We start from the raw sequence: 13,757 nt of genomic DNA, 5'->3' as shown, positions 1-13,757 counted from the left end.
ACGATTATTTTTAATAAACTGGTTTCTTCAACACTGCCGGTCTGGAATGCGCTGGTGTGAAGACGAGCACTCACACTAATGCGGAAGTGAACTCACGCCGCCCGCAGCTCGCTGTGTAGGCGGACAAAAGAAGCGCTCCCACCGGCGCCCCTCGCCACCGGACGAAGTGGATATGGCCCCAGCATGAGTGTACCGAGATGTACCGGTATTTCCTTTGCTTACAAAAATTACAAAGTAGTTTAAAAAAAATGGATGTCACTGCACCCCTGAGGTTGGAGAAGAAAGACATTTTTGGCGAGGTGCTAAGTCGCTCTATATATATATACATATATATACATATATATACATATGTATATATATATATATATATATACATATATATATATATATATATATATATATATATATATATATACACATACATATACACATATATACATATATATGTGTATACACACACACATATATACACACACACACACACAAAATATATGTATATATATATATATATATATATATATATATATATATATATATATATATATATATATAGATGGTGAGTTGTCAGCATGCTGGCATGGCTGAAAGAGTCAAAGAATCTGAAAATGTCAGTGAATAAACAGACGAATATTCTAGAGAGAGGAAAGCAATTGTTTAGACGAAGTCTCATTGAGGAAATGCTTGGATAAATTTCAGCTTTTGATTTCTACTTTCTATCATTAGCCTGTCATATCAGCTTCTCAGCTTTTTATATATAATTAAAAAAAGTATCACTGACCAGGCTGAAAGCTTTATAATAATGAGTCACCCGAGAATTATTTCGTTTGCTTACAAAAATTACAAAGTGGTTAACAAAAAATCAATCACCCTTAACACATGGAGGGGAGTGAGTAATTGAAAGAAGAAAAGTAATTTTTAAGTTTAAGTACTGAGGAATGTTTACAAGGCACACTGGACTGTATTTCACATGTTCTGAAAGAATTATTAGCACTTTTTTGTTTATCCTTACAGGATGTTTTTGGTATTGGCGTCCTGCTGTGCATATGTTTCACTGTTAAAGTTTACTGTTAAAGAATCACTTCACCTTTAAAATATTTTTGTCCTATCAGTTACTCTCCCTATGATCACAATGTACAATGTGATCTCATTTGACAAGGAATGTAACACTATGTGTATTGTTGAACAACATCTGACATTCGCAAAGGATGGATGTAGAATTAATGGATCCTGACAAGGACTCAGAAGAGGTCACGGACAGGCACCTTTGCAAGGGGGGGGAGAGGGAAGTGACGAAGTGTTTTGCTTTTAGATGCCTATAGTCACCATGGAGTGTTACGGAGTGTTTTACGGCATGTCTTGATGAAGAGTCAGACAACATACTCCCAGAAAATAGCGTAAAAGGATGGGGCTGAAAGCGGTCGTTGCGCCAGTTCCAGACGGTCTCGCTGGTTGCTGGGGGTTTTAGTAATAAAGCTATCTATTTTGCATTCTGACTCCGACTCTGCCTGATTTTTCCATGATTGAAGACTTCAAGAACCAACTGAAGATTTTAAGATTTTTCCGGAAAATATGTTTGTGGGTTTTTTCCATCGCAACTGGCCTAGCAAATTTTTTAAATAAAAATTCATGACACACCCTCTTTTCTAAATGGAGCACAGCGTTAGTTCTGACAGGCACGGAGTCAAGCTGCTGGCCGAGCTCCCATGCTCAGGGGCGGCCTTACTGCCTCACGTCAGGTGATCGGTCCCCTCCCAGCCAGATCAGCTGATCTAAACCACCCCAGTCTACCTGAGTGTCTGGCCGTCATCTGCACGCTGCTCGTTCCCACCGCCTCCCCAGCTCCCCCTGGTGTTGTCTTCCCTCGTCATCATTTGCTCTTGCTCTGCTCCGGGGGTTTTGCAGCCGTTCTCCCTCCCTCAGGCTCATCCAAGTAGGCACTTGGAAGGTGGGGAAGTGTGCTCTCCCTGCCTCAGGGTTTTCCCACAGACGTGGGGAAGTGGAGGGAGGTCCAAGAACAGAGCCACACCGCCAAAGTTAAAATTGGCCACGTTAAGCTCGAATTTCCTCTAGTCTTCATTTTCAGGCATGTAATCATCATGTTCTATTCAAGATGTTGTATTTATATTGTCATCTTGCAGCTGTTGTAATTCCTTTCTCCTGCTCTCTGATTGCAATAAATTTTGACAAAGTGATCCTGTCAGAAATAACTAGTTATCTATGGTAAATGGACTACACTTGTATAGCGCTTTTTACCCTGCATGACAGAGCCCAAAGCGCTTCACACTGCAATATCACATCAACCCTTTCACACCATACTGGGTTGTGGTAAGCTACGACTGTAGCCACAGCTGCCCTGGGGCAGACTGACGGAAGCGAGGCTGTCAGTCTGCGCCATCGGCCCCTCCGACCACCACCAACCATTCACTCTCACAACTTTCATACTAGGCAAGGTGGGTGAAGTGTCTTGCCCAAGGACACAACTACAGTTTTACACCTGCAGGAGCGGCGATCGAACCACCAAACTTCCAGTTATAAGACGACCCGCTCTACCAACTGAGCTACTGTCGCGCCATCTATTTATGAGCAATTCCTCTAATCCCATATTTTTCAAGTTTCCAGAGCAACCGTGAGTGGTTTATTGTCGAAAGCTTTTTGTAAGTCAATGAATATACTTACAAATTTTTTTTTGTCAATTTCTCTTGCTATTTTCTCTGTTAATTTCATTATTGCCATTGCTGTTGAGTGATTTGCCCTAAAACTGTACTGATTATTAATTAAGAGATTTTCCTTGTGTATGAATTTGTTGTTTCTTGATGCAAAGATATTTTCTAAAATTTTTGAAAATTGTGGAAGCAGTGACACTGGCCTGTAATTTGAGAATTTGTGTTTATCCCCATTTTTAAAGAGAGGAACAACTTTGGCTATTTTCATTTTTTCAGGAAAAGTTACAGTTTTTAAAGAAAGATTACAAATGTATGTGAATGGTTCAATGACTGACTCAATAATATTCTTTATAATCGCCATGTCTAATCCCTCATAGTCTGCTGATCTTTTGTTCCCAAAGTTCTTCACGATTTTCCTTATCTCATCTTTTTCCACATTCACGAGAAAAATACTTTTCACGTTATCAATCTCCACGTTTTCCCTTATATTTGTTGTTTGTGGAATTTTTTTGGCAATCGTAGTCCCCACACTTACAAAATATTTACTAAACTCGTCAACAATTTTCTTTGGTGCTGTTATTTCAAGATCTTCCTTTGTAAAATATTCAGGGTACATATTCTTAAAGGTGTAATACAACATTTTGATTTCCGGGTGGATCACCTAAATAATTGGTGGGTCTGTTTGTCAATCATTCTGACGAGCTGCTTTCGTAAGGCGGTTCTCCGTGCTGGCGCCCAATCAGCTTCTCCCTTTTGCGCATGCGCATTCAGAGTGTTTATGTAGCCGGTGAGCTTCTGAGCTCGTACTTACCGATGGCGAGTCTGACATAATGAAACTGTAGCTGTTTCGGAGAAAAAAAAAGCTTTATTTATGAGCGAGGCGGATCGCAGAAACTGTACAGAGCCGTGCACGCCGGAGAAGAGGAGATCGCGCTCGTACACTTCCGCGTTTTCTGGGAGAAGCAGGAGAGCCGGGCGGATGGTCTGGCGCATGCGCGTTGTTCAAAAAGTGAGTAACAGACGTGGGGCTTCGTCTTTTCGAGAAAATGTTGTATTCCACCTTTAACTTTATTACCCTTTGTGACACTATTTATTTCCCATGTTGCCTTTGTATTGTTATTGTTTTCATCTAATTTTTCACTATAGTAATCTATTTTCCGGTTTCTGATGATCTACAGTAATTTATTTTTATATTGTAACTGTTACGGGGCGTGTAACGGAGGCTCAGGTGCAGAAAAGCAAACCACCACCAGAAGCCTGGATTTAACTGGTTTATTAATTGGACAGGTCTGGGGCCGAGTCCGAGGGCGGAGAGACGTGGTGTAGCTCCCGCCAGAAGCGAAGGACAGGCCTGCGGCGGGTGCTGCTTCCCAGCAGCCGTGGGCGGCACGGAGATTCTAGCTGCCTGGCGGGGAACAGTCCAGGAGACGAGTCCGGGCGGGGTCCTGAGCTCCAGGGCAGCCAGGTGAGCAGGTGGCGGGCGAGGAAATAACAGACGTGACTCAAGGAGGGCAGCGACCCAGCATCGGAGAGAGGACAGCAGCCAGCTTCAGTCGGGAGCAGCACAGGTGAAACAGCCGAGGCCACTCTCCGGACAGGTGACTCCAGTAAGCTGATGAGCCGCCCACACAGCCTGCTCACCTGCAGGAAAGAGGAGAGAAAGAGCAGCAAGGCAGACCCAGTCCCGAGTGGCAGAGTGGGCATGACAGTAACGCATTTCTGCCTCTTTTGTGTCTGCATAAATTATTTTTCTTTTTGCAAGCATTTTTTTATCCCTTTTGTTATCCATGGTTGATCTCTTATTTTGTCCCTATGACATATTTCTTTGCAGTTGTTAATTATACAACCTTGTCACAGTTTCTATGAGGGAATTGTAAGCCAAGTTGACATCCTCTACATACACTGTTTCCCATTTCTGTTCATTGAGATCATCATTGAGTTCCCCCAGTGCCTTTAATGATCTATTTCTAATTTTTTGACTGTGTTATTGTGTACCACTTTATGATTGTATTTCAGTACTGTAAAGATAGGCAAATGATCACTAATATCAGTCGTTAAGAGTCTTCTTACTATAATATCCTCTACATTTGTTAGGAAGTTATCAATTGTAGTGGCACTGTGTGTTGTTTTTCTCGTTGGTCTTGTTATTAATGGAAAGAGACCCAAACTGTTCATTGAATTTAGGAAACCTGTTGTTCTTCAGTCCTTCACATTTTCAAAATTTATATCAAAATCTCCACATATGACTTGTTTCTTGTTTTGTGTCCTTTCCAAATGTGCAGTCATTTTATCAATGAATAATTGCATATCTGACTCAGGTGGTCTATAAACACAACTTACCAAAATATTTTTTTCTGTAGTAGACATTATTTCCACTGTTATCTTTTCTATTTCATCCTCTAATACTGTCATCTCTTTAATAATTTTTGATTTTAACTTTGTAGTGATGTACAGTGCAACTCCTCCTCCTCTTTTGTGTTTCCTGTTTAGTGAGAAGAGGGAATAACCCTCCATTTGAAACTCGGTCATCATATCGTCTTTAAGCCATGTTTCCGTTATTGCAACAATACTGAATTTCCTTTTAAACCCATTGAAGTAGTCTTGAATTCCTGAAAATGTATTGTACATGCTTCGAGCATTTAGATGTATAATGGATAGCGTATTATCTTCACTTTTTGCTGTGTTAAGAGCCTCTTCGTTATAGTATTCACATTTATTTGTAATGTTAAATACATTTTCATCTACTCTTGTGTCTATGTCATATATTTTGTTTTCCTGATCCATGTGTTATGTGTATGGTTTTAGTTTGATTGTTTATCAGTTACATCTTGCTGTGTTTTGAGGTCATTACAAATGCAACTTTTCTTGACAAACAGTTATATTATGATTGTTTGTACTTTGTAAGATCCTTTATGTGCCTTTTACTTGCACAGCATTTGTTCCTTCTTTTTGCTTTATCCATATTTTGCAGTTCCAAATCCATGTTGCAACTATGTGATTTTGTTTTCTAAGCAGTCTTGCTTCTTTTGCAATCTCAGCATTTTTTTTTTGGTCAAGTGATCATTTATATAGACATTGGTACCTTTCAGTTTCTTTCCTTTCTCAAACAGCACCTCAGTGGAAGCTGGTCTCAGGGCTGCGTCCCTATTGGCTGCCACTCACAACTCCTGATGCGTCACACCTGATGGGATTCAGCTGGTCTCGCTCCACCAGACGGCTTAAAAGGCAGTGTGGCACAGCAACTCCTGCAGATCGCTGTTTGGCTCCACTTGGGGTGTTGTTTAATGTTATGCCTCCCAAAAAGAAACCAGCAGACTGAAGAAGAGCCGAAGCCTCCCAGAACTGGTGCACAGAAGAAAGAGAAAAATCAGGTAAATGATGATCAACCAGGGTGATTATATGAAGCTCTGCAGTGTTTGTAGACTTTTAACCTCACAGAATGTTTTTCTTTTAGATGCTGCAGCAGCGCACAGACCTCCGGCTCATCCCTCCACAGCGGTCATGATCAAAGAGGCAATTAAAACGCTGGACTCGGGCAAAGGTGTTTCCTCCCAAGCAATTCAGAGTTACATCAAGCAGGCGTACCCCTCAGGGGACCCGGTCTGGCTGAAGCACTTGGTGCGCAACAGCATAAAGAAAGGCCTTGAAAATGGCACTTTAGTGAGGCCTGCCAACTCCACCGTCCCTGCAGGAGCCACTGGGAAGTTTAGGGTAAGCTGTCTTATCTGTTGCTACTTCCAGAGGGGTGTAACTTCTACTTAAATATCTGCTTTTTATCTTTCGTGTCTTTCAGCTAGGCCCTGAAGCCAACAAGTACAAATCAGAGGGCACTTACCCATATGTGAAGAAGGCCCCAAAAGCTGCCAAAGAAAAACAAACCCAAGAAAGGAGGTATAGTTTCAATGCTTTACCACTTCATTTTACTACACTTTTTTTTCCTGGGAATAGATCAGATTAATGAAGTTTGTCTCAATTGTACTTAAAAATCTGTGTGGCTTGTCTGTCTTTTAGGACTCGAGTTCCACCAAATCAGAAGATGAAACTGTTCCATTTCAAAAGTTCCAGCGAAGAAGCCAAAGCCTGAAAAAGTTGCAGACACACCGTCTGCTTCAGACAAGAAGAAAGCGCCACAGAAGAAGGCTGCTGAGGGAGGGAGTGACGCCGCTGAAGCACCTGGGAGATGAAAGAAGACAGAAAATTAATTGAAAATAAAGTTTTTCTACTTTCATAATGTGAAGTCTCTGTTTCTGATGTCTTTAGATGTATGAAGTCATGCAGGTGTTTGTAAAAACTGAATGTTGGATCAGGCAGAAAACTGTCTTGCTTCAAGCACATTTTAAAATAAACCGCCCCATTGTACTTTCACAGAAAAACACCCAACAGTCCCACATGATCAGAGGGAGGAATGATCCCTAAAGTGTGCTGTTCAGGGTAATGTGTAACTTGAAGCAGCTATAATACTTCCACTATTTTGAAAACCTGTAGCAATTTATCACTGAGCCTCAAAAGGGAACAAAGACGTGAATGAGAAGTATCCGGGCTGACTAACAGGCAGCTTAAGTAGATTACATCGAGAATTTCACTGAATGTTAAAGATGGCCTCAGCCGTGTCGAAGGAAGCGTGAAGTTTCTGCTGTGGATCTCTGACCTTCAATCCCAAAAATCATACATGAGATCTACTTTAACAACCTCAGAATGCAGTAACAAAAACATTATCTGCTTTCAGCAGAATCCACAAATTCTGTAATTGCAATACTTAAAGGGGCTGTATCATGCAAAATTCACTTTTTGTATGCTTTAACCTTGTTATATAGTTATTTACTCACAGTGGCGGGGCAAGGGTCCTTGGGGGCTCCAAGCAAGAAATTCATTGGGCCCCGACATGTGAAGTACCTAAAAGCCGGGGTCCCAGGAAAATGCCTGGTTTGCCTGTTGGCGCGCCCCGCCTCAGCCTCCATCAATTTTATTCATTCTGGATTTCTTGAATCACTGAAAACTAAAATCATCCTTGCAATTTTTCATTTTTTAAAAATGTAATTCAAGGCGTGAAAATGTCTTCAAATGTCTGGAATTGTTGGAGTGGGGCATCACATTTGTTTCACTTGGTTGTGTTTGACAGATATGGTGAAAATACCCAATCTACAAGCTCGCATCTCAAAAACAGTATCGATATCTCAGTCAAAAATGTCCTTATCAGTACCTCCACAGTTGTTGTTTTTTTTTTTTAATGACTTGTTTAGGACTTGAGGACAAAAGTTTAGGACTTGGACTGGACTCGGGACTCGACTCGGGACTCGACTGTAAGGACTCGGGACTCGAGTGTAAAGACTTGAGACTCGAGTGCAAAGACTTGAGACTCGACTTTGACCTGCAAAACAAGGACTTGGTCCCACCTCTGCTTAAAGGTTTAGAAAACAAAACACAAGAGCCGTGAATGATTTCTATCTACTAAACTTTACTGTACATGTGATGTGAAAGTCCAACATTCTGCAGTAAATTTTCATTCAGACTGAACTGGGACGCATCCCGGATCCACTGGAACTCTGGGCTCTGCTTCAGGATCTTTAATCTGATATGATCAAAGGAAGTCAGATGAGACATGCAAAGATACATGTGCAGCAGCCCACACTGGTAAACCTTCACGTTATATGTCCAAAAAATAAAAAAGAGAAAAAGATACAAGTTTACTTATCAAACACAAAACAAACATCATTTAAAGATTAGCGCCACCCACCTCAAGCCCCGCCCCCGATTCCCCAACAGGCCGAGATAAATAGAAGCAAAATATTCATGTTTTTACAGAAGAGTATAGATGTAAATCAAATATACAGTTACATGCTTTCACCATGACGGCTACGTATGCAGTATGATCCATTTGGCAAGAAGTTACAAAGCTCGGACACATCGGACGAGAGGGGAGACGTCTAAAGAGGAACCAAAGCACAGAATGGCAGAAACTCTCCAGATGTCTGATTTTCCGGGAGAAGGGAAAAAAAAGAGGGTATAAAAGAACAGAAATAAAAGGGATAAAGGGAAAAAAATAAGAAAACAAGAGATTAGATTGAAGCTACTGTTGTTGGATGGGTGAAGCACGGTGGTGGCAGCATCATGGCACGACTGCCGTTTTCGATGAGTAAACAACGAATACTTGTTTGTCCAATTGAATTCAGTACACCCTCAATGTTTTCAAAAGCATTTTGCGTGTTTGTCTTGAAGCAGGCAGATTTTTTGACAGTGTTCATTTTAAGTGTTTCCACTGGTCTTCTTTGGAAACATCGTGCCTGAATGTTCATCATGAAGAACACTGTCTAAACACGTCAGAGACGTGTCGTCAAAACCTGCCTGCCTGAAGAGAGGAAAACCAAATACAGAGAGAGGCTGGAAACTCCAGGGGAGCCAGTTTCTGTAACTCCTACATCTTGATTTAGTGGACAAATCCACCATCATCTTCAGAGGGCCAGGCCAGTAAAATACTGCCTTGGCAACCTTTAAATTTAGCAGGTTTTCTTCGTTGTGGCGCATAGCTCAAGTGGTGAAACGAGAGTCATGTCGGGGTTTCAAACATAGGGCCTGTGGGCCAAAACCAACCCTGCAAGAGACTGAAAATCTAGTCAGAACTTTCAAAGAAAACATTGGTTTTTTTTTTTGTTTGTTTTTTTTACAAATTTCTTCAACAAACACTTGATGCTGCTATTAAAGCTAGCTGCCTCGTTGCTTTCAAACAGACTGCTTTCAACAAAGTGAGTTAAACGCCGATAATAAACATCAATAATCCAACAGCTCGGAGAGGTTTTTTTGGACATTAAACCATATTTCGCACAAGAAGGTTCCTTTAAAATGGCCCCATGTTGTGATCATAGTTATTTTTGATGGTATTTGTTTGGTTTTGTGAAACTATAGATATTTTCATCAGGTTTGCTCTGCAATACAACAAAGAAAAACTTTACAGTCTGACAGCATGGCTTTGAGGCTAATGCCTGTTTAGCAGCTCTCATGGCTTTTCATTAGAATCATCAATATCTCAGCTCGGCTCTCAGCGGTGCCTCCTCTATCCTTAAGAAATCTGTTTTTTTTTTTCTTTCTTTAAATCAGTATTTTCTTTGAAATGTTCACAATTTTCTCAGTGGTTTGGGAAGTTGTACTGGACCTTCTTGTGTCCCGGTTTTGGCCCATGGGCCTTATGTTTGTCTCCCATGTTCTTATCTTTACCCCAACCTAACCCTCAAAACCAGAATCCCCTCGTCTGTAACAAACCCAATGAAATTAAATGTGAGTAGTTTATCTCTAAAATAGATTGGAGTGATTCTGTTTATCATGAAAGGTGATTATTTATAAACCCTTGAACAACTGACATGAAAGAAAAAGTTTTCCGGATGTTTGTTAGTTTGGTTCCTCTTTGAAATGGAAAACCTCAGATTGAAACGCTGGGTTTATAGACAGGCTACACGCTTCCATCAAACGCTTTATTAAAAACACACGCACACGTTAATTTTCGCCTCGATTTGGCGCCATTATAACGCTCTGTGCTGTGAGGCAGCTCCTCTCTTCACGTCCAGAAGCTGCAATGAAGGCTGCTGAAAGCCTGGAGAAGAGTCCACAGCTGTCTTCGTGCACAAATTTCAACGTGCTTTGGGTGTCGATTTACATGACATTCTCAAATGAAAATGGAGAATTTTATTTGCGTTTAGAGGTTTTGTTTATACAGCAAGACTTTCAAGTGTAAAGAGCAAACCTTGGGGTCTGCTTATACAGTTTTCAGGTGAAAACAGAAAACTTTTGGAGAGTTTTTGGGGTCCATTTATCCAATGTTTTCAAGGGAAAGTAGACACCCTTTATAGTATTTTGGGTCTCCATTTATGCAACATTTTCATTTGAAAATGGTGAACATTCGTAGAGGTTTTGGGGCTGTTTACTCAACTAAATTATCCAGTGAAAACAGGAAACTTTCATTGTGTTCTGGGGTCTGTTAACAGCTTTCAAGTGAAAAATAGAAGATTTTCCTTCCATTTTCAGGGTTAATTTACATGACAGCATGTTAAAATGAAAACGTAGAATTTGTCTTGTTTTTTTGTTGGTCCTTTTACAACAACATCTGTGTTCAGAGATACTGAAAAAAAAAAACTTTTTGACATTGTGGGAAAACAATTCTAACTCCAGTCAAACATTTCTCAGTTTTGTAAATTATTTCCTGTAGTTTGACAGAGAACAGGTGTGAGCTCTTCTATTTCTCTCTTCACACCTCTAGAATAGCTGCGCTCAGATCGAAGACGTCAGTGACTGTACAATGTTGATATTTTCTATACACTTATAGGCAACATTTCCAGTTGATGCTTTGCATCGACTCACAATGCGTTGATATGGCGCCACCCGGAATCGGTAAACTTAATACAACGGTGTGTTTTAATAAAGCAGGTGAAGGCATATTAAAGCCCACAGATGTCAAAAAAGAAGGGTTCGTTCTCAGGGGTAAATATGTTTTCTTTTCAGAAAACTCCAGTGGCAGCGACAGACCAAAAAGCCCCTGAAAGCTGTCTTCCTCTTGATCAGCCTGCATCTAAGAAACAGCTAACCTCGGGCATCAGCTCGCCTGACGGGCGCTCTTTTCCTGAAAAATACAAACATGAGATGGAAGTTTTTTCCATTTTCTCTTCTACTCAGTGGACACAGTGTTTCACTGCTAGTATGGAACACAAAGAATTCAAGATATTCCTGTGCTCAACTTACCTAACCTCTGCAGGAACTGGTCCTAGAACTACATGAAAGATATGATGTCTCCAGCCTGGTGAACCTCAAAGAGATGAACTGGTGTCTAATGCGAAGAAGCAGGTATTTGATTTAGATTCTGGGACGAGTGTGGAGCTCCATCAACCACTTCCCAGTTACCAGTCTTGTTGTGGTGAAAAGTCTCACATGGTTTTGAGACCTCCAGGTCAATTCGCTCCTGGCATGGTAACCCTAGGCCAAGCCGGTTCCTGCAGAGTCCCTGTCCTGCTCAAACACACCTGTGTGCATTAACACTCATTCATCACTGGGCTTTGCGAGGTGCTTGTTGAGGACAGAATCATTACGTCCAGGTGTATTGAGACAGGGGGAGAACTAATGCAGGACCAGGGTTTGGCGCCCTCTGCCCAAGGCAGAAAGTTCTGGAGTGATGACTTGGAAAAAACATGCTCAAATAACTCAGACTATCAAGATGCTGGCGCTGGGGTGATGTCCTGTATGTTTCTTCATTCTGCTGTTGCTTTTGGACTGTCTCAGCCAGTGTAGCTTCGTTTATGACTCATGTCAATATCTCCCCCCTCTGCCTTTGATTTTGGAAGCCCCTGTACAAAAAGAGGTAGAGCGTGTGGTTTCGGATCAGATTAGAAAGCTTGTTTTTTTTTCGGCAAAGGTCGGATTTCTGTGTCTTCTCAGGGGCTTGAGGACAGGACGTGTCTCCAAAGTGTCTCTGGGTTGGAGCAGTAAAAGGTGTGAGTGCTAACTGGTCTAAAAACCAAACTACAGCATGTACAGTGCAAACAGGAGAGCGTGGCCAGCCCTGGTGAAAGTGTAAACGACACAAGTCACTACAAGCTCACAAACACAACAAGCTACATACCTAAGCACTAGTTACTCATACAGCTGTGTCAGAGTCAGCGCGGGTCGACGGAAAGATAGTAGAAAGGGCTTTAAAAAGAGCTCATCGAGAGGCAGAAAGGTCCCATTTCTCCTGGGGAGTTTGAAAGCCTCAAGCAAAACGAGAAGGGATGCAGAAGAAGAAGAAAGTCCAGAGAGAGGCGACGCTGTCAGAGCCTCCGCCCACTCCAGAAAAAGTTAGTAAAATACAATCAGATAGCTGTGTCCTGAAAGCTCACAGACAAGTTCGTCTTCAGAACCTGGAGAGGAATCCAAACCTCCTGTTTGTCTCTCATCGGGCCTGAAAGTTCGGTTTTTCCAGTCTCAGAAGTGGAGTTGGTTTGGACCCGAGCAAAGCTGATGAGTGTGAAAACACAGTTTAACTCCACATCCAACTCTTCACAGGCGAACCGCAGTAGTCTGATTACACCACAACGTTTTTCCACGGAAACGGACAACTGCTGTAGCGTCTTGGGCGTCTGGTTACATGACAACATATTCAAGTGAAAATGGCAATCTGGAGCCACTGAAAGTGCAACTTTTTGAAAATGGCCCCCAAGGTGGAACTTTTTGAAGATGACCCAACTCCGTCTCCATGGAAACACAACTTGTTGAAAATGCTTTGGCACCTTCAATCAAGTTCTCATGTTGACATGTGAACTTGACTGGTGTGCCAGTGTGTGGCAGCAAGTTACCTGCCTGCTTCAGTCTGCTAATGAAGTGCAGAAGAAAACTTCTTTCAGGGTTATTATTGTTACTATTATTAGGCTTATTTAACCTCTGAAATGGTTCAATGTGACCTGTAAAATAACAGGAAGGTTTAAACCTTAGCAGTATCCCTGTGTTTTCAGTCTCAAAACTAATGCTAAGCTAACACCTGTCCAGACTTCATCAGTGTAGAAGAAGACTGTTTCACAGCTGGAGATATCTGGAGATATTTAACTGAACAAGAGTTCAACATGAAAAAAAAAAACCAAAAGTAAAAATCTGTTCATCATTTAATATCATCTGACAACAAAAAAGAAAACTAACTTGTACTTTGAGACTGAATAAGATTAAAATAGTTTTATCGGTTGTTGAAAGCTGAAGCTGAATCAAGTGCAAATTTCATAAATGCTGTATTTTTGGTACGTTTAGTCCTCGCATTGTATTTCACGTTTTGGTTGTTTTACCCCTTCCCAGATATTTACCCCTTTAATTGTTCCATACATTAAAAAAAATCCTCTGGTCAAAACATTGGGAAAAGCATATTCATTTTTTTAACACGTAAAGATATATCAACTGGCAAATAAAGTTGCTTTAAATTTTAGTAGTGCATTTAATTCTTGGTATTTACATTTTGTTGCCTCCTTGGTGTGCATTCACCGATCTAGTCACAGAAATTCTTCAGCGACGTGAAAACGCGCCGTACTGCTGGGCTCGGCGGGATGTTAAAGGGTTGACTTGTCCTGAAATGACGGCACACGTTTTCATCCACGA

General features: G+C 41.3%; 1 pseudogene; it reads left to right on the top strand.

Annotated features, from left to right (window-relative positions):
• Positions 1–6,888, top strand: part of LOC115382188 (NLR family CARD domain-containing protein 3-like) — a 58,439-nt pseudogene extending 51,551 nt beyond the window's left edge.
• The last annotated feature ends 6,869 nt before the right edge of the window (positions 6,889–13,757 follow it).

The sequence above is a fragment of the Salarias fasciatus genome, chromosome 23 (genome assembly GCF_902148845.1).
Source record: "Salarias fasciatus chromosome 23, fSalaFa1.1, whole genome shotgun sequence".
NCBI lineage: Eukaryota > Metazoa > Chordata > Actinopteri > Blenniiformes > Blenniidae > Salarias > Salarias fasciatus.
The sequence above is the reverse complement of the archived record's forward strand: the minus strand, read 5'-3'. Positions and strand labels throughout refer to the sequence as shown.